Below are 26,257 nucleotides of genomic sequence, written 5' to 3' on the forward strand. Positions count from 1 at the left end.
AAATTTCAATTTTAGTTGACTTATTGGGTATTTTGGTTGAATGTAAACAATAATCCACACCTTTTTCACGACAATAACTACACTCTCTGTCCAAAAAGAAACAGAACTTTTCGAAAATAGAAGAAACTAGTCTAAAGCGGCAACCTCATTAGTGTTGTGTCAACTGTTTATGACATTTGTTTCATTAGAAGCCGAGTTATATTGCCAAGAGTGACAGTGTGTTTTGACGAACGGTCGGTCGTCACGATATTCATGCCGTACAAGACGAATTCTCGTTATCAATCGCTTCAAAACTTTGAGGAAAAACTCACCATTGACCGTTTGGCCAAGCGGAACGAATTCTTTGTGGATGATGCCTTTGGAATCATAGGAAAAACTCTCCATTGACCGTTTGGCCAAGCGGAACGAATTCTTTGTGGATGATGCCTTTGGAATCGTAGAAACAAATCAGCATTGTCTTTACTTTTGACTTCTCCAAGCGACTTTTTTTTCGGATGCCCTTCTTCTGGTGGTGTCCAATGAGCACTCTGGCGCTTTGTTCCGGACTCATACTCAAAACACCACGTTTCGCCAACAGTAACGATCATTTCAAGGAAGTTTGGGTCCACTTCAAAGTTGGAGTGCACGGTTTTAACGAGGTCTTAGCAGTGTTCAATTCGATAATACATTTTTTGGTCGTCGGTCAATTTGTGAGGAACAAATCGCGAATTCGATTTACGAAGGCCCAAACTCTCGGTCAAAATGTTGTGCACAGTTGATTTTGGAATCCCCAATCCATCTTCAATCAATCTCAAGGATGACTTCGGGTTTTCTTTGATGAAATCACGTACTTTTTGGATGTTAACTTCGCCCAGTCCAGTTTTTGGACGGCCGGGCTTTTTGTCGTCCTGAAGCGTTTCACGACCACTTCGAAATTGCTTAAACCACTCGTAAACTTGAGTACGGGATAAGTATTCATCACCGTATGTTTTTTGAAGCATTTCCTGCGTTTCGGTAAAACTTTTACGAAGTTTAACACAAAAGTCAATCGCAGCTCTCTGTTTGAAACTCGTTTTCCGAACGTTCTTCAAAACACACTGTCACTCTTGGCACCTATAACCGGCTTCTAATGAAACAGATGTCATAAACAGTTGACACAACACTAATGAAGGTTGCCGCTTTCGACAACAAAAAGATACAATAGGTGGCGCCACTAGTTTCTTCTATTTTCGAAAAGTTCGGTTTCTTTTTGGACAGAGGGTGTATACTGTCCATTTGGAAGGTGTTTATGTTGGTATACATTAGAAGCTCCTCTTTGATTAGGGAAGCTCTTAATTTATTTATGAATTAATTTATTAATTTAAATACATAATTTTTTTTGTCCAATCTTCAAATGAATTAAACACAATAAGGTTTATTTGGTCTTCTGTAATAGAATTAATTTCACTTTTATAAATCAGAAATATTATTGCATTAAGAAGAAGAAAAGAGTTTTTTCATTTGGTCAGGACATTTTCGTTCGTGATGTGTCTGTTTCTTCATGAATATTACTGACTGTTTGAACCGAAGGTATTTACAGCTCTCGTTTTGTTTTGGTTTACTGGAAAGGTAGTTTGTATGTAATAGGGTGTCAGGTATTATATACATGAAATGAAAACATTTAGAAAAATAATTAAAACAATTTTATAAATTGAAAAACGCGTAACGAAACATGTTTTTATTGTTTCTGTATTTTTCCAATTTATATTTTAATCGCGTCTCTTTTTTAAGTTCTAACTTATTTAAATCCTCACCGCGTATATTAATCATATATGAGTATAACTAAAATTTCAGTTGTGGATACAAAAACAAAGAAAGATGCACGAACAGTAGCGAACATATTAATCCGAACACACATTTTAAAGAAAAATTTTAATTTCGCAAAAAAATAAGTAAAAAAATTAAACTTCAACTTAACCTAATAATTTATATGTGCTCCTCTGTTCCTAATAAGTTCATTGATTCGCTTATGCATGGACTCCGCCAACTCTCCTGATATTAACCGATAGGTTAATATCAGGAGAGTTAGCTGGCCACTGAAGCAATTGGATGTTATGAAATTTGAGGAACTCATTCACTTTTTTTTTGAAGTGTGGCAAGGAACTAGATCCTGTTGGAGATGAGTTCACTGTCTTTCTGGATCGGTGGCCACTCTTATCTCCAATATTTGGTCAAAAACATTAATTCCAAGTCTCTATTTAAGTCTAGAGAAGACAATATTGGATCCATTTCCCTTTGTTAACTAGCAAACGATCTTGAGTAAGTGTAGTTTTCCTTTTTCGCCTACATTTTCCTTTTCTGTCAGGAGAAAAGAGACCTGTGTCCCTAAATCTCTCTAAAATCGCATTAATAGTACCCAAACCAATACCACACTCATTGGTATTTGTCTTTGAATCATGGATGTGTGATGAGAAAGACTACTTATTTTTGAATGCTTTCTTGGAGATGTATCCTTTTAAAACTACACAAAATGAATAAAACACTACAAATGTCAACTTGTTTGCACTATTAAAAACGCAGGACACTATTTTTAAACATCGTAGTGACAGTTAAAACAAGCAACTAAAACAGTGAAGTAAAATCGAAACCAGAACTGAAACAAAACTTGACGAAAATCCGTCTTACGAGAGTTAATTTGTTCGCTAGTATAATTATTTTATCCAAAATTATAAAAGGTGTCAATAATTTACAAAGTATTTCTTTCTTTCGTGTTTCAAAATTTTTGTAGTAAAATAAAAAATCAAGCTGAATTTATGAATGCTTTTTCTTCTTTTAGAAATAATTTTAATCAATTAAAATTATATTTACACTAATGAAAAAAGCTAATATATTTCTGTTAAAAAAATATGAGCTGACTAGACTCAGTGGTAAATTTTATCTTATTTTGAAATTTCTTAAAGCGCTAGATAATGCAAAATATTACCGCCAGGTGACTCTAGTAGTCACATCAATAACTAACTGATGAATGATAATTTTATACTTTTAATAATTTCTCTCGCACACTTTCGTTTCAAAAAAAAATAAATAAATAAAAAATACGACCAATTTGGGAGCCACGGTTTGCGTGTTTCTGCTTATTAAAGACATCTGCACGGGCATTCTTTTGCTACCGAAGAATGAATTTGAACAAAACATAGAAAAAGAGTCAAAGTTTGCTATCTATTTTTGGGCTTCAATGGCATGAAATGTTCTTCGCCCTCTAAAATTCAATCAATAGCAGGTCTAGCCCGCTCAACAGTGCATCTAACGTGCTGCCTTAATAATGTCTGACCACGTGATAAGATTTTTTTTTTTTCTGTCGAAAATAAAACGCGATTTTGCTATTTTTTTATTTTTATTTTATTTTTTCCTTCCTCGTAGAAATGGTGGAAAATGCTGGCGAAAAGTTTAGCAAATGAGATGTTTTCGTTTCGGTAAAATAAATGTTTTTTTTTAAGCTTTTTGAATATCTAAATTTTAAATTTACTATCTTCAGATAGGATTATCGCACTGTGATGTTTCAAACTGATAGTTTATGTGTTACGTTTGACAAATCAAATGCTACACATGAAACAGACAAAAAACATTTAAAGTGTGTTAGATCTGCAGTTTGTATATGGATGTGTAAGGGGAAGAGAGCTTGTGCACGCATGCGTGTTAGACACCAGTTGGGTGCTTGGTGAAAAATCAACCGAATATTTCGATGTAATTATTTATGGAATTTTTATTTGAATTTTTTTTAAGCGTATTACATTTACGTATTACTTACAATAGACACTTAAGATCAAGAAAAGAGTTTTCAAAGTATTTTGAGGATTGCATGGCTAAATTTATTCTTCAGGATTTTAATGGGTCAGTTGTTTTCCAGGATAACATCGATCGAAGTCGTAAAAAACTTGATCGCTACACGACTCTTTTCTCAAAAGGAGACATGAAAAAACAGCATAAAATCATCAAATAATTCCCAAAACATAAAAAAAATATTATAAGAAATGAATAGAGTGCACATTTGTGGTTGTTTAGTAAATGGTTTCCATGAGAATAAAAAAATATATATATAAAAGTATGTTCGCTACACTTTTTCATGTGTAATGCTGAAAATATTCTGAATAATTGAGGTTTCTAAAGACCTAGTGGGAAGTAGGCGAACTAGATGAACTTCGGATCCACATAAAACCAAGAATTCCTGTATTTGAATTAAAATCTCGACTTAATTGTTAGCTGTATGTATAACCCTGCGGTAATGGACTTTGATTGCCTGAAGAAAAAGTGTTATGGGTTCAGGTTCAGTTGCCGACAAGAGGATTTTTCCAAGCCATATTTCAACGATTTACGAATTAGAATTAGTCGATCTTTGGCACAGGCAAGTAGGATTTTTTTCCTCCTCAGAAACTCAGGTTTTTAATTTCATAGCGAAAAAATATAAATCAATAATAAAAGATCAAACCGTAGAACTCACGCTGTTTCAAACATAATATTTACCTGTTAGGGCTATAAGAAGCGGTACTTGTCTGCCGTTTTCTCTCCCATGAAAGTCTTGATTCATTGAAAGCTTTACTCCTACACTTTATGAAAAAAGTTTAAGATTTCTATACAACAAGAGGCTGAAGTTGAGCTGCTATTGAAGAGCTATTCCTTCTCAGATAATCTTTTTTTTAGAATATTGAAGATTAGGGTTATTAATACTTAACAATCAGGAACCTACGGCCATGATCCTACTATATTGTGTTTGTGATCTTCCTATTTCTTTGAGTTTTTTTCATTTTTGAAGGAGCAAACTCTTCCATATGTGTCTAAGTTTGAATATCACTCGCTTGAAATATTTCTCCATCGTAAAGTTTAGTTGCAAAGATCATTGCAAATGCTTATTGCAGCCTTTGCGTTTCAAGTATTATTCTTAACTGTTTACATGTCGTGTTCCAGTTAATTTGAATGATCTTCGATATTTACTCTTCTATTCATTCTGATTCAATTTCTCTGGCGTATACTTTTGTTCTTTTGAGCCTTTATGTTTTGGTCTCCGTGTTGCTTTTCTTTCCATTCAGCTGTTATGTCACCAACTGATCGATAATGCTCATTACCTTGTAGGTGTGTGTGTGTGTGCGTGTGTGTGTGTGTGCGTGTGTGTGTGTGTGTGCGTGTGTGTGTGTGTGTGTGTGTGTGTGTGTGTGTGTGTGTGTGTGTGTGTGTGTGTGTGTGTGTGTGTGTGTGTGTGTGTGTGGTTTCTGCAGTATCTTTACACAGACACACTTTACAGGCCTCTGAATGGCCTCTTCCGACATTGCTTACATCTCACTTAAGGATCGTTGAGCTTGTTGTAAAAGGAGCTTTGACCTTTTAATAGCTTTTTATTTGGAGAATTCATCTTATTCGATGTCAGCCACGAACTTCGAAATGTTAAGACGTGCGGTACAAAATCGAGCACGGCTCCCTAAATTCTTCATGCGCTGTCGGTGTTTCTAGTTCGCTTCCTTTCCTTATATCTACAACTAATTGCTTCTTCTTCCATCGCAACAGAAATTAAAGAATATGTGGCAAAGTCGTTCAGCCTTACCAGTTCAGTTAAGTTGATTTTAATCCTTTCTTAAAAATTCAAAAAGGATAAGTTTTATTTGAACTACATCTATCTTTTCAAACAAATGTATTTCTCTCTCTCTCTCTCTCTCTCTCTCTCTCTCTCTCTCTCTCTCTCTCTCTCTATATATATATATATATATATATATATATATATATATATTAGCGTATCCGCTCTTCAGCCAAAAGTCTGCGGGTTTGAATCCCGCCGTGGGCATGGATGTTTGTGATGTCTGTGAAAATACTAGTGGTGGTGATCGGCGGTAGATGGCGTTAGTGTAGATGATGAAGGTAGTTGCGGTTCGTTGTAGTTGGTGGATTGAGTGGTGGAGACGGAGAGTTGTAGAGTAGGTGCCCTCCGTCGATGAGTCTTTGGACTCCTTGGCGAGTGTCACATAATAATAATAATAATAATAATAATAATAATGGACCTAATGGAACCCAATATATTAAATATACACTCATGAGTCAAAACATTATGACCACGTACGTAGTTGCATGTTGGTCTCCTTTGGCATTAATTCCTTTAGGCCACCGAAGATGTCCTGAGGTATTCCGGAGCAACTAGGAAGAATAATATCTGGGAGGTCGGCGATCGAATGATCTTAAATCAAATGATTTCATTAATGATATAATCACTTGGATCGATCATTAAAAAACAGACCGAAGTCCAAGTAGTCAGTTATTCCCAAAATATGTATACCAAGAATTATAACTTGAAAATCCGTTTTGTTCAGTCGTAGAAGGAATCAACAGGATAATATTGCCTTATCAAAACATTTTGGATAAGGCAAATGTTATCGCGTTTTCAAAACAGGATAACATTTGTCAGTGGAGAGTCTAGACAAGTGAATAGTACAAACTCACACCAGCAATGTTATTTGAGTCAGTATCGATGCGATTTGTTTGTTTTCTCGCTTCCTTGTGGACACGAGAAAGGAAATCCGTATCAGCCTATTTCCTCGTGACATGATTTATTTTGTCATTCCATAGAAGCAAATTTTTTTTTGCCGACTGAAGAGCGCACTTAAACATTCCCCATGGTCTTCGCATTTTAAGTCAAAAAAAGCGATGTTAAAACCAACACTTTGAGTTGGTTTTCGAGGAAGCACATTATACTAAATTGTGCAGGTTTTTAAGAATGTGTGTGTGTGCGTGCGCGCGTGTGTCCTTAACAGCATGTTCGGATATTAATATACCATTAGATAGAAAGGCCTCTCCATCCCATTCCTAGGTATAGTCATTAAAATGCGTGGTGATAAGTTCATCTTTCTGACCTCTGCAGACTTCCTAATAACAAAGGTAACTACATTGGGGTGATGTACGTTATTCATCTCAATGTGAGATAAACCAAATCCCTAACTGAAAACGTAAAGTGGCTTGAAAAAAAGTACCATGCTGGATACATAGATCATCTATATATCCAGCATAGTACTGAAGGATAGATAATCCATGAAGGATAGATAATACCATGAAGAATAGATAATCTGGTTCTCCAGATCAGGAGAACCAGATTATCTATCCTTCAACCCGTCCACAGTAACTAAATATTCAACAGCGCTGCAACCTCTCGCCAGTGAAATTCACATAAAAATACTAATTCAAACCTTCATCGGAACCCAGTTTTACACTTTGTGAGAAAACTAAATATTGAACCATCTCTCGTATAATGGACTTTTTATTCTAAGGTAGTGACGAGCAAAGACGTGCTCCTTAGGACGAAACCAGCTCAATAGTCCTTTGTCTATGTCCCCGGCAAAAATGTACAGAGCAATCACCCTGTCTTACGTAGGCAGATACCATTAAGGATTGCAAAAATTCTATAAAATTTGCAATAAGTCTGTAAATTTGAGATGCCTAATAACGTTTGATGATATAGACTTATAAGAAGTGCCAAAACTATATATCATACTTTAATCAAACTAGTTTATTTAAAAAAACTGCCTGGTTTTCCCTTTCAGTTGTATCGGACCCTAAGTGATTTTGTAGGCTTGTTCACAAAGTATTCTTGAGTCTGTGCATGTGAGTTCTGGGATCATTATTTCTAAGTCGTGTTGTTAAAAACCTAAGCTTCTGAGAGGAAGCTTGGGTTTTAACATCAATTACTTACCTGTACCAAAGAGTGACTATCTCGGAAACCCTAAAAAAAAGTTACTGTAGTTGTTAATCAGAAACGAACTGCGAGGTCTTCCTGCGGCAAATCTAGAGTTACAAAGGTTAGTACGAAGTTCCGCAGACACTTTATAATATAAAAAAAAAAAAAATTCGTTGTATTTTGCACACATTATGAAAAAGCTGAGAATCAGCCGGGTGAGGTCATCAATAACTTCAAGACGTAGGGACAAGAAAACACTTATTATTATTATTATTATTTTAATTTTTAAAGCCGTTTTTAACTGTCTCTTCAATTAACGCTTTATATTTTGAAACGCCCATGTTTATATTAACCATATTGTAAAACTTACCTTAGATGGACAAAAATCTTATATATTTTTTTCAAGCTGATGATCGTGTACATTATTTGGAGTTTCTCATAATTCCCCCCCATCCCCCACCCCACTTTCAACAGGAATGGCTTGGTGTGCATTACTGAGAGATCACCACTGCTTTCTGAATGGAAGCAGTGACCACTGTCAGGAAAATAGACTTCTCTGCAAAATTAAGTTAATAAAATCTCAAAAAGATAATCTTCATCTTTCATTATGAGGACAATTTATCAAATCAGAAGATTTTTATTTAACAAAATTAATAATTTCTTTCGCTTAGAGGAAATTAGTGAAGATACAATTTACAGACAAAAATACTACTCGTGTAAGTGGACGGTAGATGGCGATTTGTATATAGTGGATAATGGTGTAATACATAATTGGAGGATTACATAAAAATGTAATCCTCCAATTTAAAAATTGTAGACATTTTTTAAAAGGCCAAACAATATGCGATAAGAAATTTTAGACTTGGTTTAAATTCTTTTCCCAAGTAAGCAAAACAAAGTTTTGCGCGTAAAATATATTCACGTCTGAGCTACTAGTAAGAAGAGGCTAATGACGTCATATCACTTGCCTTAGTATGTATCCCATAATGCAAAACACTCGTTCTTTCGGACATGTAAAATGCTATGCATAATGGGAAGGGCCATTACCCACACCGCTTTCGACCTTCACTGAGGTCTCTTCAGTGGGAGCCAGACCCGGGAGAGATACCAAGGTTGAAGTAATGCAGAAGTCATATATATCTCCTATACAAGTAGACAAAACATGCTTGAACTTCTTAATAAAAATCTCTGGATGAGAGGAAGATGTAGAAATTTTTTACCTTGGGTTTATACGTTAAAGATACCAAGAAATTTTAGACTTGGTTTTAATCCTTTTCCCAAGTAAGCAAAACAAAGTTTTGCGCGTGAAATATATTCACGTCTGAGCTATTTGTGCTTTGCATTATGTGATACCAGGAGGGGCGAATTCTCCATGCTTGTTATGCATAATTGAGAAAGAAGTAATATTTATTTGTTAATAAATGCATTCATTTATAAGCATTCCATTTAGGCTTTTATTTTTGTAGACAGAAGACGTCTTAAGCTTGAGCGGCAATCATTGAGCTTTGCGTTGTGTATCGAAGGCCGATGCTTGCTCGTCTAGTCAAAGCTACCTTAGCTTGCTCGGTTGTGGGAGCTTCCAGATCCTAGCCATTTCCGCTCCCTTCACGTCGTCTTAAACACAGGCCATATGCAGTCAACGTAGCTCTAGCCAGTGAGCACCAGCCAGCCTTTACAAGTGTGCGTGTTGCTTGGGAAAATTAAGTTATAACCAACCTTTTATGACGATGTTATTGACCAGTTCATAAAGAAGAACCGTAGGGCAGAATTTGTATTCAAGTAGCTAAATTGAAAAAGATAGAATATCATTTGTGAAATAAATGTTGTATTTGTACGATTATGTGGACATAAATTTCTAAATATATAGTTCTATATGGTCAGTAATTCATTATTCCGCTATCAGACTTCAATCACACCTCTCACTCCCTGAATGATAACAAGAGCAAGCATGAAATTCGCCCCTGTAACAAAAATACTACTCGTATAAGTGGACGGTAGATGGCGATACTTGCTTTTGTATGTATCCCACAGGGATACATACAAAAGTCGAAACCCAGACCAGGTTTCGACCTTTGGGTCGAAACACAAAGTTTGGGTCGAAATACAAAGGTCGAAACCCAGACCGGTTTCGACCTTTATTGAGGTCTCATCAGTGGGAGCCAGGCTTAGAAATATCAAGGTTAAGTAATACAGAGCTTTGGAAAATGGATTAAAACCAGGTTTAAAATAGCTTGGTATCTTTAACATATATTATACCCAAGGTCAAAAAGTTTCTACATCTATCTCTCATCCTGAGATTTTTATTTAATAAGGTCAAAGCACTTTATGGTAACTTGTTATGGTAAAATACTTAAAAGCTCTGTATTACTTAACCCCTTAGTATTTCTAAGCCTGGCTCCCACTGATGAGACCTCAATGAAGGTCGAAACCGGTCTGGGTAGTGGCCCCCTTGCCTTTAATGCATAGCATCATACATCTCCTCAGACTTGTACTGCTTTAGGGTCACCTAGACTTGCAATACATGCAGGCGCAAACTTGACTTATTTGTTTGCTTACTTGGGAAATGGAGTAAAACAAGGTTTAAAATAGCTTGGTATCTTTAACATATATTATACCCAAGGTAAAAAGTTTATATATATATATATATATATGAATAATTGAATGACTAGAACCGAGATTTAAGTAAAAAGGTTTTAATATAAAAACACTACTAGTTTCGGCCTGTAACAGCCTTCTTCAGGTGACATTTTAAAATCATTGAAAAATTCCTTCTTAATCCTCCTAGACATCACTCAGAAGAAACAAATAGATTCAAAGGCAATATATCTATTCCTTACATAAGTACTGTTTCACATAAATTAGCAAAACTTCTAAGAAAATGCAATATCAGAACCTTGTTCACTCCACTTCCAAAGATCCGTTCCTTAATCAGCCACCCAAAACCTTGTCATCATCAACTCAAATATCCTGGTGTATATAAAATATTGTATGATTGTGATATTCCTTATTTTGGGCAGACAGACAAATCTTTCGAATTGCGTATGGAAGAACACATGAGAGACATTACTTACAAGAGACAGCGAGCGAGTGCATTATCAAGTCATATCCTTTTCTAGGCTAATCCTAATGATGAAAACCAAAGTCACAAAGTCTGCTGGGAAAAATCTACTAACATCTTCCGTTGCAGTGACGAACTAGAGAGAAAAATCGTGGAATCTAGAGAAATCATCTTCAATCCTGTTCATCTAAACAACAACTTGAGCTACAACCTCCCAGATAGTCATTCAGCTGTAATCATGTACTGGCGTTCACGTGAGGCTGCAAGCACGCACTCTCCCAACAATGCAACAAACGGAAGAACAGCTTCAAATACAACTACAACGTTTTCGTGCTAATTATGTATAGAGACTGCCTATGTTGTTCATAGTCTTTTAACCTTCAATGTTTAGTGTTTTTTCTTTCTTTTATAATGTCACCTGAAGAAGGCTGTTACAGGCCGAAACTAGTAGTGTTTATATATATTCACCACTTTCAATACATCTTAAAGACGTTTAATGGGATTCCAAGCTAGAGCAAGCAGAAAAACAAACAAATTATGCTTCACAAACAGAATTAAAAATGTTGAGTGAGAAGTACGATGCTCATGAAGATATTCGCTTTTAGATTTGGATTTATCTCGTTGCGAATATCATACAGACTACAAAATTCATGGGAATACCAAAAAGTTTCATCGTCAGCTAAATTATTCTCAAAGTTCGTCGCCTGAATCATTTCATATTTACAACCACGTTGACTGTCTTATTTGACTGTCTTATTCGTAGATAAGTTTCGTACGACAGACAGTCTGTCTACGATTTATACAAACTCTAATATTCGAATGCATCTAAAATCGTGCAGAGAATGGAGGAAATTCTTAATTTCTATTCATGACAAACATTCAATGGCTTTTTTATGCATGCCAGTTCACGTGCATCTAGACATGAAGCCTATAACATTTCAGTGTGTTGACATAAAGACAAATTTGATAAATGTTCATTTAAAACCAATTTTAGTGAGAAAAACCCTTGAGATTAAAACTTCTAGTTGTTCCATGGACTCACCTCATAATTCGGGAAGATGCACATTTCTGTTAGAGTGCTTAAATCAAAAGAGAAACTCAATTAAAACCATTTTTGCAAGTGGAATAGTTGGTCGCTATCTAGCTGAACTTCACTCGTCACCGATAGTAGAATTCATGGCTATCGACGATTTCAAGTATTCAGGTGGCACACAGCTTCCACACATCTATTATTCTAAACCCTAACTGATATTGTCTGAAACAATGTGAATTCTTCACTTGATTTTTCTGAGTTATGCAGCTAAAAACCCTCGTTAAGAGGCACGATAAAAACTCTTGTTGCCTGCTCAGGGAGATAGACTAAATCGGGAATCGATTGGTAAAAATTTCCCGAAAAAAGTCTTCATGGAACTTGAAACATTGTCACAAGATTACATGGCCAATTTTCGAATCATGTTTTATTGACAAAATTTGTAAAACACTTCGAATTGACCATAATATTCTGGCAATATATAAACAAGTTATTTTAACCGAAGATTCAAAGAATAAAACAATTACCTTAAACAAGCAATGTAGGTTATTTTTCCACTGATTAAACACACGAGATATCTCACCTTTTGAGAACCCAGTCAGCTGTGCTGTTTTCAAAATCGTGGCTCCAGCCAGATAGGCACTCAAAGTCCTTTGTCGAACTCCTAAAGACCTTCTTGTTTTTCCCACTATGATCAATTCTGTTGACTATTACTGACCATCAGTGTCATGAGTTTCATGTTATTTTAGCTTAACTTAGTCTTGTGTTAAGTACTCTTCATATCGTGCACTTTTTCATCCCCAACATCGTCTTCGTTTATGCAATAGGCTTAATAGCCTGTCACGACCAGGCATCTATATCTTGTGTTTTATCATTTCTCTTATCATTAATTGATATTAATATTATCTCATATAACCACACACAAAAAGAAAGGGAAATGTCAAGTATAGATTCTGATGTGAAAAATGCAAAAGGATCCCAATCAATATTTGACAAAAATTCTCTTCGAAATGTATAAAAAATATCCTTGTCAAAATATACAAAAACGGGTCTGATCAAAATATACAAAAAAATCTTGATGGAAATTTACAAACAGATCCGGATCAAGAAATATAAAATGATCCTGATGCAAATATTCATAATGATCCTTGTGAAAATATGCAAAATGATCCTGATTATAATGTATAAAAAATTCCGATCAAAATATTCAAAAAGATCATGGTATAATTATAAAAAAGATATAAAAACATAAAATATACAAAAAGATCCTGATGCAGATACGTGAAATGATCTTGATGCAAGTGTATAAAAAATCTCGGTCAAAATATTCAAAAAGATCCTTCTGAAAGTATAAAAAATATATAAAAATATACAAAGTGATCCTTGTGAAAATATACAGAAATATCTTGATCAAAATATACTATAAAGATCCTTTCAAACATGTATAAAAAGATTCTGATCAAAATATACGTAAAAGATCCTTGCAATATATATAAAAGATCCTGATCAAAATAAATGAAAGTATTCATGTCAAAGTAGAGAAAAAATATCCTGATGAAAATATACAACAAAGTTCCTTGCAAAAAATATAAAAAGATCCTAATAAAAAATAAACAAAAAAAGATCCTTGTCAAAATATACAAAATGATACTGATCAAAATATACAAAGAAATCCTTGCGGAAATATACAAAAAGATCCTTATCAAAATATACAAAAAAAAATCCTGATCAAAATACACAAAAGCGATCACTACAGAAATGTACAAAAAGATCGTGATCAAAATATAGAAAAAAGATTCTGATAAAAATATACTAAAATCATCAACTAATTTAAGGCAGAACCAGTAGCTAAAATTTCACACTTCCTCTGAATTTTGACGCTTTTTATTTTCATAGCTTCACCTTTGAAACAGTTTGATCACACTTCATACGTGTGGGAGGATCGGCGACGTTTCGCATGTCACTTCTCACATTCAAGGTCAAAGCCTCAAGCTTATGAGACAAAGATTGAGTTTCCAAGCGAGAGGAAAAACAACATAATTACGCATTTGCCAGACGCCTACCTTAGGAATTTCTATTATGGATGGAGATGGTGAAAAACGATCCGCCCACATCAGATGAAGTAGAAAAATAATGCAATCTTAAATTTTACTTTCTTACCTCGTTTTAAATTTATTCTTTGATCTGAATGATAACTGTGCAACCTATTTCACGTCAGTGGGATATTTTTATTGCTTCATTTACGTTCCTCGAAAGGAAGTTTCGTTATTTGTTGCTGTAGTGCGTTTATTTTCTTGACAAGGAATGTGCAATTCTTATGTTTTTTCTTATTCTATTAATTTTTTATCTATAAACAAATATTTAATAATTTCCAAGATTTGGTATCGTTCATTTATACGAATAGGATTGGTTTCAAATTTCTAGTTAATTTAGGTAAAAAAATATCAATCAAATTATTGCAAGTAGTTTTTGATTAGGATTTTCTTTAATACATTTTATATATCAACCCCCCCCCACACACACACACGGAGAGAGAGAGAGAGAGAGAGAGAAAGAGAGAGAGAGAGAGAGAGAGAGAGAGAGAGAGAGAGAAGGATTCCAAAATCTATAGCCCATTAGTGTTGTGTATTAACAGCAGAGTAAGAAATTTGTTGACGTACTTTTTTGAATAGCTGAAGGTCTCGGAAGGACCACTACCGGTCTGGGTAGTAGTCCTTCCCATAATGCATAGCATTATATACGTCAAAAAAGGGATGTGCTTTGCATTGTAAGATACACACCAAGGCAAGCGATATAAAGTCATTAGCTTCTACGCCCTCTATCCAAAAAGAAACCGAACTTTTCGAAAATAGAAGAAACTAGTGGCGCCACCTGTTGTATCTTTTTGTTGTCGAAAGCGGCAACCTTCATTAGTGTTGTGTCAACTGTTTATGACATTTATTTCATTAGAAGCCGAGTTATAGTGCCAAGAGTGACAGTGTGTTTTGACGAATGGTCGATAAATGAGTTTCAAACAGAGAGCTGCGATTGACTTTTTTGTTAAATTTGGTAAAAGTTTTACCAAAACGCACGAAATGCTTCAAAAAGCATACGGTGATGAATACTTATCCCGTACTCAAGTTTACGAGTGGTTTAAGAGATTTCAAAGTGGTTGTGAGACGCTTGAGGACGACGAAAAGCCGGGCCGTCCAAAAACTGGACTGAGTGAAGTTAACATCCAGCGTGATTTCATCAAGGAAAACCCGAAATCGTCCGTGAGATTGATTGAAGATGAATTGGGGATTCCAAAATCAACTGTGCACAACATTTTTACCGAGAGTTTCGGCCTTCGTAAATTGAATTCGCGATTTTTTCCCCACAAGCTGACCGAAACTTCCTTGAAACAAAGCGCCAGAGTGCTGAGTGGAGACCACCAGAAGAGGGGCATCCGAAAAAAGTCGCTTGGAGAAGTCAAAAGTAAAGACAATGCTGATTTGTTTCTACGATTCCACCGGCATTATCCACAAATAATTCGTTCCGCCTGGCCAAACGGCCAATAGTGAGTTTTATCTCGAAGTTTTGAAGTGATGGATAGCGAGAATTCGTCGTGAACGGCATGAATATCGTGACGACCGACCGTTCGTCAAAACACACTGTCACTCTTGGCACTATAACTCGGCTTCTAATGAAACAAATGTCATCAACAGTTGACACAACACTAATGAAGGTTGCCGCTTTCGACAACAAAAAGATACAACAGGTGGCGCCACTAGTTTCATCTATTTTCCAAAAGTGCGGTTTCTTTTTGGACAGAGGGTGTATATACAAGTAGCTCAGTCGTGAAGATACTTCAGGCACAAAGTTTGCTTACACTTGGATAAAGGATTAAACCTAGAATATAATCTCTTAGCATTTCTAGAGTGAGGGAGGGTCTACGAAAGAACTAAGATAGATGGATTGAAGAAATGACGGTTCGGCATGCTTGAAACTGAACAGTTAATGGATACTGATCATTAGACCATAAGAAGCCCTTGCAAAGTATAAACAAAAGCAACAAACTAACAATTGGGGGGGGGATATTTATAGATAAGATGGCTTGCATTATAGAAGATAAAAAAATTATGAATTAAGTGACTCAAATAGTTTTAAGCAGCTAAGGATCATTAATGTTATACATACAGAGTATGATTGGGCAATTAATTAGAAATACAAGCTTCCGTAACTCAGTCGGTATAGACAACGCCCTTATGTCGGAAAGACTGGGGTTCGATTCTCCTCTATGACGTGAGGAACTTTTATCTGGGTTCTTTCGACTAAAGGTGAGTTAGCCGGTCTCACTCATACGAAGGGTTTTTCCACCCGGGTTTTTCGTCCCTCAGAACAGGCAAACCGGCCCCGTGAACACACACACACACACACACACACACACACACACACACACACACACACACACACACACACACACACACACACACACACACACACACACACACACACACACACACACACACACACACACACACACACACACACACACACAGACGGATTTACAGTCATAAAATACCTAATCCCTCATTAGGAAGGCTCAATCCGCTCCCCCTAAAAGGATGGGGGAGAAAAGAAGGGAAACTCCCACACGAATAAATGAATTAGAAATATTCACCTATCTGCGGCGACCTTCAGAACAGTCGCTATGGTTTCGTTCATCGTCTTCATCAGGTTCTGGAATTATATTACAGGCAAGCTTCACTTAAAATCAGATTTCCTAGCACTGTTCAGAACCTCTCCTTCTACCACGTTCCACATCTGGATTACGATCGAAGCAAAGTTCGTTAACTGCATGTGTTCTTCAGCAAACCAGGAAAAAAAAACTCGAAGAAAAACTCCTACATCCATGTGAGATCAGTTGATTTATCTTCAACGGAAAAAGTCCTTACAACTATTCTTTGCTTCGTAACGGGATTCAAACTCAGTTCATTCAATTTCTTCAACATATTGCATTGATTTTCTTTGCGCTTATCATTGAGTGTCTTGTCCATGTTTATGGTCTTGTAGAAGAAAGAAATAGTAGTTCAAGCTGGTACAGAAATATTCATTGTGATGATTAAAGGAAGGCTGGATGAAGACTGTTCCTGTAATGAAATATCGCCTTTAATGATTTCCGATGTTGCCAAAGACCTCAGAGGAGTCAGTATTTTTTGTTTCAGATGCGAGATTAAAATCCAAGTTACCAATAGAAAAACACTATTTGCTCGTTCAAGAGCTCGAGTATAACAGAAGCCAGTCCAATAAAGAGTTAGAAAAGTGCTTCTAGTCAGCGACTGGAATCGAACCTATAAAACAGTCTTTCTTCAGGCAGCTTAGCCCTCTGGATGCAATCTCCATTTCCATAGGGCTGCACAAATTTCTCACATTTTTTTAAAAATGAAATTGACAATATTTCTCCCATAACTTTGTAACAAGCTATAAATTCATCTCTCTATATAATAAAAATTTCATTTACTTTGAGATGGATATGACGTCATTAAGTTTGGATGTTTCTACAGCAACAATAGACTTTGCCCATATTTTGCATTGTAATTAGAAATATAACCACATTTAATGGTTCTTTGTTTCGTTCAGTTGTCTGTTATTGAAACTTTGCTTAATTACAAGTGAATTCTCTAATTAATTACGTTAATTGCTCTATTCGACGATTGCTTCGAGTGTCAGCATCGGAAAGCCGTGTCCTTTAAATCCTAGGGTCATTTGCCTCTTTTCTTTTAAAGTAGGTGGATTACTTTTTGAGTTTTATAGACGTTCATTTACTTTGTATACGTAGGAAGTAGACCAACAATGTATACATTTCCGAATGACGCGCGCACACACACACACACATGTATATTTTCGTAAGAAGTGCACAAGAGAATTATCAACAAAGTATGCACATTTTTTCCCTTTCAAGAAACAGCTAATAATGCATTTCTTTCTTTCTAATTATGGAATAGTCGGCATTATTTAAGGGGAAAAAAAAATCACGTGATACCAACCGCCATTTTGATCTTTTATCAAAGTTGTTTTGCAATCTTTATTTAGGGATCTCCAAGTTAGGAACATTCTCCCTGCGTTTCATTAAATATTTTATTAATAATTATTGCAATAAATATTTTATTTATCTAAAATGACACGTATGAATAATTATTAATAGCTCCTAATACGACTTTAAGACTAAAATAATAACATAATATAAATTTAACATTCTTCGGGTTCCTAACTCAGTATTTTTGTTTATGTGCTGAAATAAAGACAGCTTTTTCCAGTCTTCGTCTCACGATTCTTGAAGAAATATTTTTTTTTCTAATTTAGTTTCTTCAATTCCAGACAGCTTATTATCTGAACTTTTTTTAGATGTTCTATCAACAACCGTCTACAGCTCTCGTCTCATCCAGAGGAAATTTAGATTTTTCTACGAATTTTCAAATTTTAAGAAAAAAAGAGTTAAAGTTCGTTAAACTTTAGAACAAGATTTAAAGTCCCCCGTTCCAAAAAATGAACAACAATAAACCTGAATTTATCCAGCTTGACGCCCTTTGTTTATTAAAATAAATAAATTAAATTAAATTTAAAAAATTGGATAAAATTATTTTCACAGTAAATCTTTTCGGAATGTAAGCGAAAGAAACAGAGGTAAAAAATATGGACTAAGTTATTGTATATTTATAGTTACGTTTCTTTTCCCATTTATCTAATTTTTATCTTCGAATAGCGATATATCGCAGTTATTCTAAAATACCATATTAAATATAACACACTTTATATATTTATTTCCCCCCTTAGCCATGTTATTCGATGGATTAAGCAATGGCAGTCTATGAACGAAACATATCATTGAAATGAACATTTAAAAATTCATTACAATCACGTGATATACCATTTAATATAGGAGAAAAACAACTGCGCCTCTTAAGGTAGCGCCCTCTAGAGCACAGAGTAAAAAAACTGAATTTTTTTTTTATTTTGTTTTTAAATGAAAATAGTAAATACATAATGTGTTTTATAAGTATGTAAGATACTTTGGGAATTAAGATTTAGGATTCCTGTAGGTACAATTATCTATGAACAACATCATCATCCCTACTGAATGTTTTACGTGCATTTTCCAGGCCACGATTACAGGAAGTTTCCCACCCCAGTAGCACATCGGTTCCTATTACTGCTTGTTTCACCATCCTTCAGCCACACTGATTTTATATATGTACCACATTATTCTCTTCTATTTCATTCAGTCACTTCAAGGATCAACGACCTTTTTGAATATAAAAGATCAAGATTGCCTTGACAGATGACCTCAGGGAAGTTCCAAAAATGTGCGCAAAGTCATCTGAATCAAAAGATATTTCTAAAGTGAAAATGTCACCTTAGAACGAAAGTTTATCGTATCCTTAGTATAGAAAAAAATTATAAGAATATCAAATATGAACATGAATAAAAACTTGTCAGACTACATTCTCAGATTTACAGATTTGTCGTTTTCCTATACGCTGTTCGAACTTAGACCCGTGGAAGAGGGCTTTTCCGGTAGTTCAATAGAAACGTATTTATTACACTTCCAATACTTGGTTAGGCATCCTAATAATCTTTATACAAATGTAATTGACACGTGTAATCATAAATAATTGCTCATTTACTCTTAATTTTTTTCTATCTGACACATAATAAACTGTATGAATGCTGAAAAATCACGTTTCGAACTATCACAAATAAAACTTATTTAATTCCTCCAATTGCCCTTTGAGGGCGCTGTATGTCATACTTTCCTAGCAAACAGCGACGAGGATATATCGATTGAATGTGCCTTTATAGTCCTCACTGAGCCAGGAGCCAATGGGAAGTGAAGACTTCCTTGGGGTGATAGAAGGCGAACGACAGTACTCGAGTGGTTTTTTGCTCTCGTAAAAGTGGGCATCTTGTCCTTTTCCTGAGCCCTTGTCCAGGTGTGAGAATCGCTAGGATTCCCAACAGCACAGGTGAGTACAGCTTTGTAGTTAGGCTTAACTGTGCATTCCTCGCAATACTTGAATATCGTGGGTGTGGATGACGGAGCTACCTACCCCTTCTCGGCGATCGAAATTCAGGGATTAAGGACGGTAAATTAGATGGCTGGTATATAGAGAGCGCAGCGGTCGACATTACGTCAACCCCGTTCTTCGAACTTGGAGTGTGTATGTATGAAACCCAATATACTCTAGTTGGTTTAACTGAAATCTGTGGAGCATCCACTATATTGAGTGGTTTCATATTCCGTGTCTGAAAAACGGCTTTTATTCGTAGAATATTAGCGCCTGCAATTGATTCAAACGCGTTTATACATCAGTGAGTGGCACCCACTTTTTTTTTTTTTTTTGTAGTCGTTGAATGGTCTAACAATTGTCCTGGTGATACACACATGAATATATTATATTTCCCTTATTTTTTTAAAAACTTGGCTTAGCGATCTATATTGTTGAAGCATTTACTTGCAGCTTGCCTTTATCGATTTGTGTTTATTTAGTAGACATCGTCTGTTCCTACCAGGCAATCTGTTTTGCTTGTGCATGAATCAAATACATTTGTTCTCTAGCAGTGCAGTGAAGCATCCATTGCAGGGAAGGTAACAATCGAAAGCTACCAATACAAGCAACGTAGAATATACTTGATCATACAGTATTACAAATACTCTTGTATACAGTATATATAATTCATAGAGACAACGTAACTAAAAATGGTTTTTAATTGCTATCCTAAACAAATGTTCCAACTATGAAGCTAAATATACACACGTCATCTAAACATTATTTAAAATACTGAAACTTAAACTGACTGAAACGTAACATTATATTTTTAATTTAAGAAATTATCGTTAGATGCCTTTATACCATTATTTCGATTTTATTTAGAAAAAATAAATAAAATAATAATAACACTATTTGGAAACTATAATAATCTATTGAGCTAGTGAAAAATATAAAGTTATATATTAAATATTATTATTTAAAATTTGCTTAAAATATCTGGACACCATTACCTTTATTATATAAAAGTATTATAATAGTTTATGTAATATTGTGTTGATGTTGATTGATGTATAAACATAATCATTTATTCTCCACAACTTTTAGTACAATACAGTTTAATTTGTTCCCCTCCTCGAGGCATTTTTTCATAACCTAAGAAACTCTGCAGTGAAGTGGATTTTTTTTGTAGACATTTGTACCCATTATGTTGAAAAATGTGAACCTGTCTTCTTGGTGCATATTACAACAAAATTTTGCCTGCAGTTGTATTTTGAATATTACTACTATTCAAGTAGAAAGTTTAGTTAATGTTTACCGGTGCAGATTTATTTAGCTATGAAATAATATCACTTTATACGTTATTTAAACAAACAAAGAAGCAAAAACAACAACAAAAAAAATCCCTTCTGGTTTGATTTTATTTAAATTATTTACAGTCAACAGATGGCAGCACAATAGCCAATGAACAGTCATGTAGTTGTTTATCATACTGATCCAACAAAAAGTACCCATAAATGTAACATAATTATTAAAATAAGGTCAACGAATGGAGACAATTGATTATCAGTTTTTTTTACACTTCCAGAGTTAAGACTTCATTAATTTTAGTTAAAAAGGGATGACAAAAACTGTTGTTTCCGACATAATTATTCCATTACATTCTTTTAATGGTACAAATGAATGTTATATATATATTTAGAACGTTACTAATTAATACGTTCATTAATAGATATCTATAAAGTTTAATTACAACATTAAAGTATATCTGTAATAAGTTCTAAATAAAAAAGCCACGATTTGAATGAATGGAAAATACTATTGTTTACTAAGCCTACTTACAAACACTCATCAGCATTCATGTCCAATACGAATTTTGAACTCTCTCTTAGTATAACAATTAAAAAAAAAACGGAATAATATTATTTATAAACCGTTAATCTCTTTTCTTTTCTTTCATTTCTTCTTATTCTCTTTAATTAAACAATTTTTTTAAGCTTCGTCTCAAGCTATTATTATTATTTTTGTTCTCGTATCTGATATTAAATTCCAGTTTATTACATGGAGATTTTAGAGAGTGGTTATGGCTAACCTGTATATATATTTTTTTCTCTCCTTGAAGTTCAAAAAAAAAAAAAAAACAGAAGTGGGACTCCCGATAATTTCTCTCCTGTAGAATTTGGAAGAATCTGTAATTAAATTTATATTTTTAGATTTGTTTCCAAAAAAAAAAAAAAATGGTAATTCTCAGTAATACATAGACAGTGCTTCCACCTTGCGACCCATAGACGAAACATCTATTTAAAGAAATTCTACATAGATCTTTGAAAATGACTAACGCAAAAAAAAAAAAAAAAAATTAATTGATTTTAAAATTCGTTTTAGCAGAGAGAACTCGGCAGTGATTGATTAGCTCTGTTACGATGGTTAGTTGCTCGAATAGTTTATTACGTAAGATGTCGAGAAAATGGGGAACGGGAAATTTGATTTCATTCAAAATACATTTCGGTAGAGGGGGGGGGGGTAAAAATTATTGAAAACTCCCATACAAATCAAATATATTTTTTTGAATACTTTGAGGGGACCGTATTGGTACAGAGGTTTCTATGTGAAGCGCATTATGAATTTGCTAGTATCGACGTTTTAATGTTGGCGTTTTTTCTTCCATTCGTAAAACGGAAGTGGTTAATAAATAGTTCTAGTTTTTATGGAGGAAAGATATTGAATAACTGAAGTGGTTTGCAAGTACTTCCGATTTTTATGTGTAACACTACCGCGTAAACCGGAAGTAATCGTAAACACTTCCGGTTTTTATGTGCTTTTGCACATAAAAACAAACCGGAAGTAGTTTACAAATACTTCCGGGTTTTATTTGTAAAAGACTACTACATTATTATAATAGCTAATAAATATTTTTCTTTTTTATTTAATTTTTATTTTATATTATGATTTCCACTTGCAAACTTTTTCATCATTCCCACATACACTGGTGGTAGAAGGAACATTAAAAATATATTCTTATACGACTGTAGCATGTCATTCCCTTAGAACAATCCCGGTAAGTGCTTTTACTCGTTTTTTTTTTTTTATCCAGAAAATAAGATATCATTCATCTTATTTTCACCTAAAGTGTCTGACATCTTTCGTCACTATTATTTTAATAAATACAGTGTCTAAGAACTTGTGATCCTATCCATATCATTTATATTCAAATCATTAAAAAAAAAAATCTGCCAAAACCTCTTATTCGCCAGTGATTAGGTAATTTTCTAATCCTAGTTTTACATTTTCTGAGAAATTATTTGTACTTGGTGATAGTGGGGCGTTTATTTATTTATTAATTCAATATGTTATCATTGTATTGCACGGATCAGTATCATACGTTAGTTTGAAAAACTTGAAAAGGCAGCGGAGGTTGGGAAAATGTAACCTTGAGACTGCGATCGAATTAAATTATTTACTTATTAGCTAGATAAACCAACAGCGATAAAAGATGGTTGATTGTTACTTTTATTTCAACTACTATTTTCATTCCGGAAGTCCATAGATGAATCCCGGAAGTCCATAGACGAAGATCGCGAAACAATATACTGGTTAACAAAAAATAGTGCACTCTGTCAAAATAGTGCTGAGGAACTCGAAAAGCATTCTTCTGAAGTGTACAGTTGCGAGGGTTGGTCTATCGTAGCAACGTGATATCCCGTCGGTTACGTAAGTGATGATTTCGGGGAACATGTTGGCCAATCGTTTACTTGTTCTCATTTAATATAAAAATAAGATAAGGTTCTGACGTCTCGTAATCTTAGCTTCCTTATTGCCGATCCTAGACCAACCATCATCAATGCTTTCTGTGCCTACTGGCACATAAGGATACCCTAGAGGCCTAGACAACCCACCTTAACCTTTATTTAAAAAAAAAATAAAATAAAATAAACTTGTCTGATATTTTTGTTGCTCTCATTTTTAATGCAATTCTAAACAGTGCAAATCTATCTTTCTATTTGTGCTCTTATAACAGCGTCGTTTAAGTCGGGACGGATAAGACCAGCGTGCTATTGCTGATCACATGATGTGTATTTATTTATTATTTTGGATCTGTTAGTTCGAAGATTGAAAACAAGGTGTCCAATAGTAAGTATTTGATATTTGTAAATATGTGCGTGTTGACGGGACCGGTTTGATTGTTTTGAGGAAAGAAATCCTCCACCTCCGTATGAGAGCGGTTAACTCACCGTTGATTGAAAAGTCCTGATATAGCTTCTTCGGAATTTTGAGCTCACGGATGACAATTGACAATTGACATTTATGTCTTTAAGGGTGAAGCAAGATGCTTTTCATATTCCCCGCTATCTGTCGTGGTTACAGTGAGGGTAAAATTTACGAGCAGTTTGCTCGCCCTGAATGGGCATGGAGATTATGCATCGTTATAGGAGGCTAATATAGTTTTTGGTCTTCTATATTTGAATATGTCCGTTGGCTCATATGCTGCAGCTTGTTGAATCAAATCATTGGGGTGTGTGGACGTCTTTAGAAAAAACTTGGAAGCTAAGGATTGTAGATAAGAGAGAATATATGGAATATTTGTGTCTCTATGGAGCTGGCTGTTTCTAACATACCACGGGGCGTTCAGAATCATTCTCAAGCACTTGTTCTGCACACGCTGAATCTTGATAATGTTAGCGTTAGAGGTGTGGCTCCAGGCTGGAGAGGCATAGGTGATTATGGGACGAATCGTCATCTGGTAAAGTTGCAATTTGATTCTGTTGCTGAGCTTGCTATTTCTATTAATTAGCGGGTAAATTTGAGCTATGGCTTTAGATGCTTTTGCACATGCAGACTTGATATGTTGGTTGAAAGATAGCTTTTTGTCGAGAATTACACCCAGGTAATTTGTTTCTGTCTGCCAGGGAATTTTAGTATTGAATAGTAACACATCTCCTGCAGGAGACATTGGCCTTTTTGAGAAAAGAACCGCTGAGCTTTTCAGGGGGTTGACTTCCAATCTCCACCTAGAGAACCAACCCTCCAGCTTTAGAATGTTTTCTTGAAGCTTTCTAGTAACGAAGTGGGGTCTGAGGGATCTGGTTAGTATTGCCGTATCGTCCGCATACAGCGCTAAAATGGAAGTCATCGGATTGTGAGGGATGTCTGACATGTATACAGAAAACAGCAATGGAGCCAGTAGAGATCCCTGTGGCACTCCAGCAAAGATATGGCGCTGGGACGATATAGAACTGTTAATTTTAACTTGCATTGTTCTATTCTGAAGATATGAACGGATTAGATGAACCATTTTTAGTGAGATGCCGGCTGAGATAAGTTTGTGCAGGAGTCCAAAATGCCAGATTTTATCAAATGCTTTAGATAGGTCTAGGAAAACAGCTCCTGTGTACTGGCGCCAGTTGTAGCTGGTGATGATATATTCCACAATTCTATGGATTTGCTGGGTAGTACTATGGTGTTGCCGAAAACCAAACTGTTCTTTAGGGAGGATGTTTAGGTCATTTATTGAGGTTTGGAGTCGTGAGAGGATGACCTTCTCTGCAATCTTACCCAGGTTGGAGATGAGACTGATTGGACGATAATTCTGCGGTAAGTGTGGGTCTTTGCCTGGCTTATGTATAGGAATCACATCAGCCAGTTTCCAGGTGGAAGGAAAATAGTGAAGTCTTAAGATTGCATTTATTATACTGGTCAGATGCACTATAGCTTTTCGAGGCAGCAGCTTGATCACCCTGTTTGAGATGCTGTCTGGTCCAGGAGCTTTATTGTTCTTAAGTTTTTTAATAATATCATATAATTCAACAGGTGATGCGGGTGCAATATGATCAGCACTGGTATCCGGGAGGTTTAGTGCATGTCTAACCTGTCTGTGGATTTTATACAGATGATTGAAATCAATGTTGTTATAAGATGGTTTGCACTGATCCTCAAGATTTTTAAGTATGGCTTCTGCCTTATCTGCATCTGTGTGGATTAGGCCCTGGTTTGAGATTATAGGGGGGAGGGATCTGTTTTTGTTTTTGATGTTTCTCAGTAGGCCCCAGATAGAGTGATCAATAGGTGAGATAGAGGCTAACTTTTTATCCCAAACTTCGTTTCTATGCGTTTTAAGTGCATCTCTTACTGCTCCATTCAATCTATTAAGCACTGTCTTATCCTGAGGAGCGCGAGTGTTACGAAATCTCTTCCTAGCTCTGTTCTTCTCTCTGATCAGGTCCATAATGTCCTCAGGCAAACGATCAGGCTTGGGAACAGGTTTCTGGAAGGTTGCAACCATTATAGCGGACTTAATCTGTTGGGTGAGGCTAGTCACTGCAGAATCCACATCTTCTGGTGTGCATATGTGTGGGACGGGTCCTATTTGATCCCGAAGTGCTTTAGACAATCTCTCCCACGATATGCCTGAATGAGGAGGAGACAGGCATTCTTGTTCTCCCAATTGCAGTAGAATTGGGTTGTGATCCGACGACAGCTCGTTTAGTGATGTAAGG

General features: G+C 35.3%; 1 protein-coding gene across 2 annotated transcripts in view; it reads left to right on the forward strand.

The window, feature by feature from the left end:
* The first annotated feature begins 19,604 nt into the window (after positions 1 to 19,604).
* Positions 19,605 to 26,257, forward strand: part of LOC150097753 (neurexin 1-like) — a 353,871-nt gene continuing 347,218 nt past the window's right edge. Inside the window, exon 1 of one of the 2 annotated variants that reach the window (XM_090407704.1) lies at positions 19,605 to 19,739. The gene's annotated coding sequence lies outside the window, so the exon portion shown is untranslated. Of the gene's footprint in view, positions 19,740 to 23,857; positions 23,895 to 26,257 lie in introns of those variants that run through there. The other variant, XM_090407706.1, reaches the window with a different exon arrangement.

Source organism: Typopeltis vanoorti, chromosome 17 (genome assembly GCF_054136105.1).
Source record: "Typopeltis vanoorti isolate ZY-2024b chromosome 17, IOZ_Tvanoo_1.0, whole genome shotgun sequence".
In the NCBI taxonomy this organism is placed as follows: domain Eukaryota; kingdom Metazoa; phylum Arthropoda; class Arachnida; order Uropygi; family Thelyphonidae; genus Typopeltis; species Typopeltis vanoorti.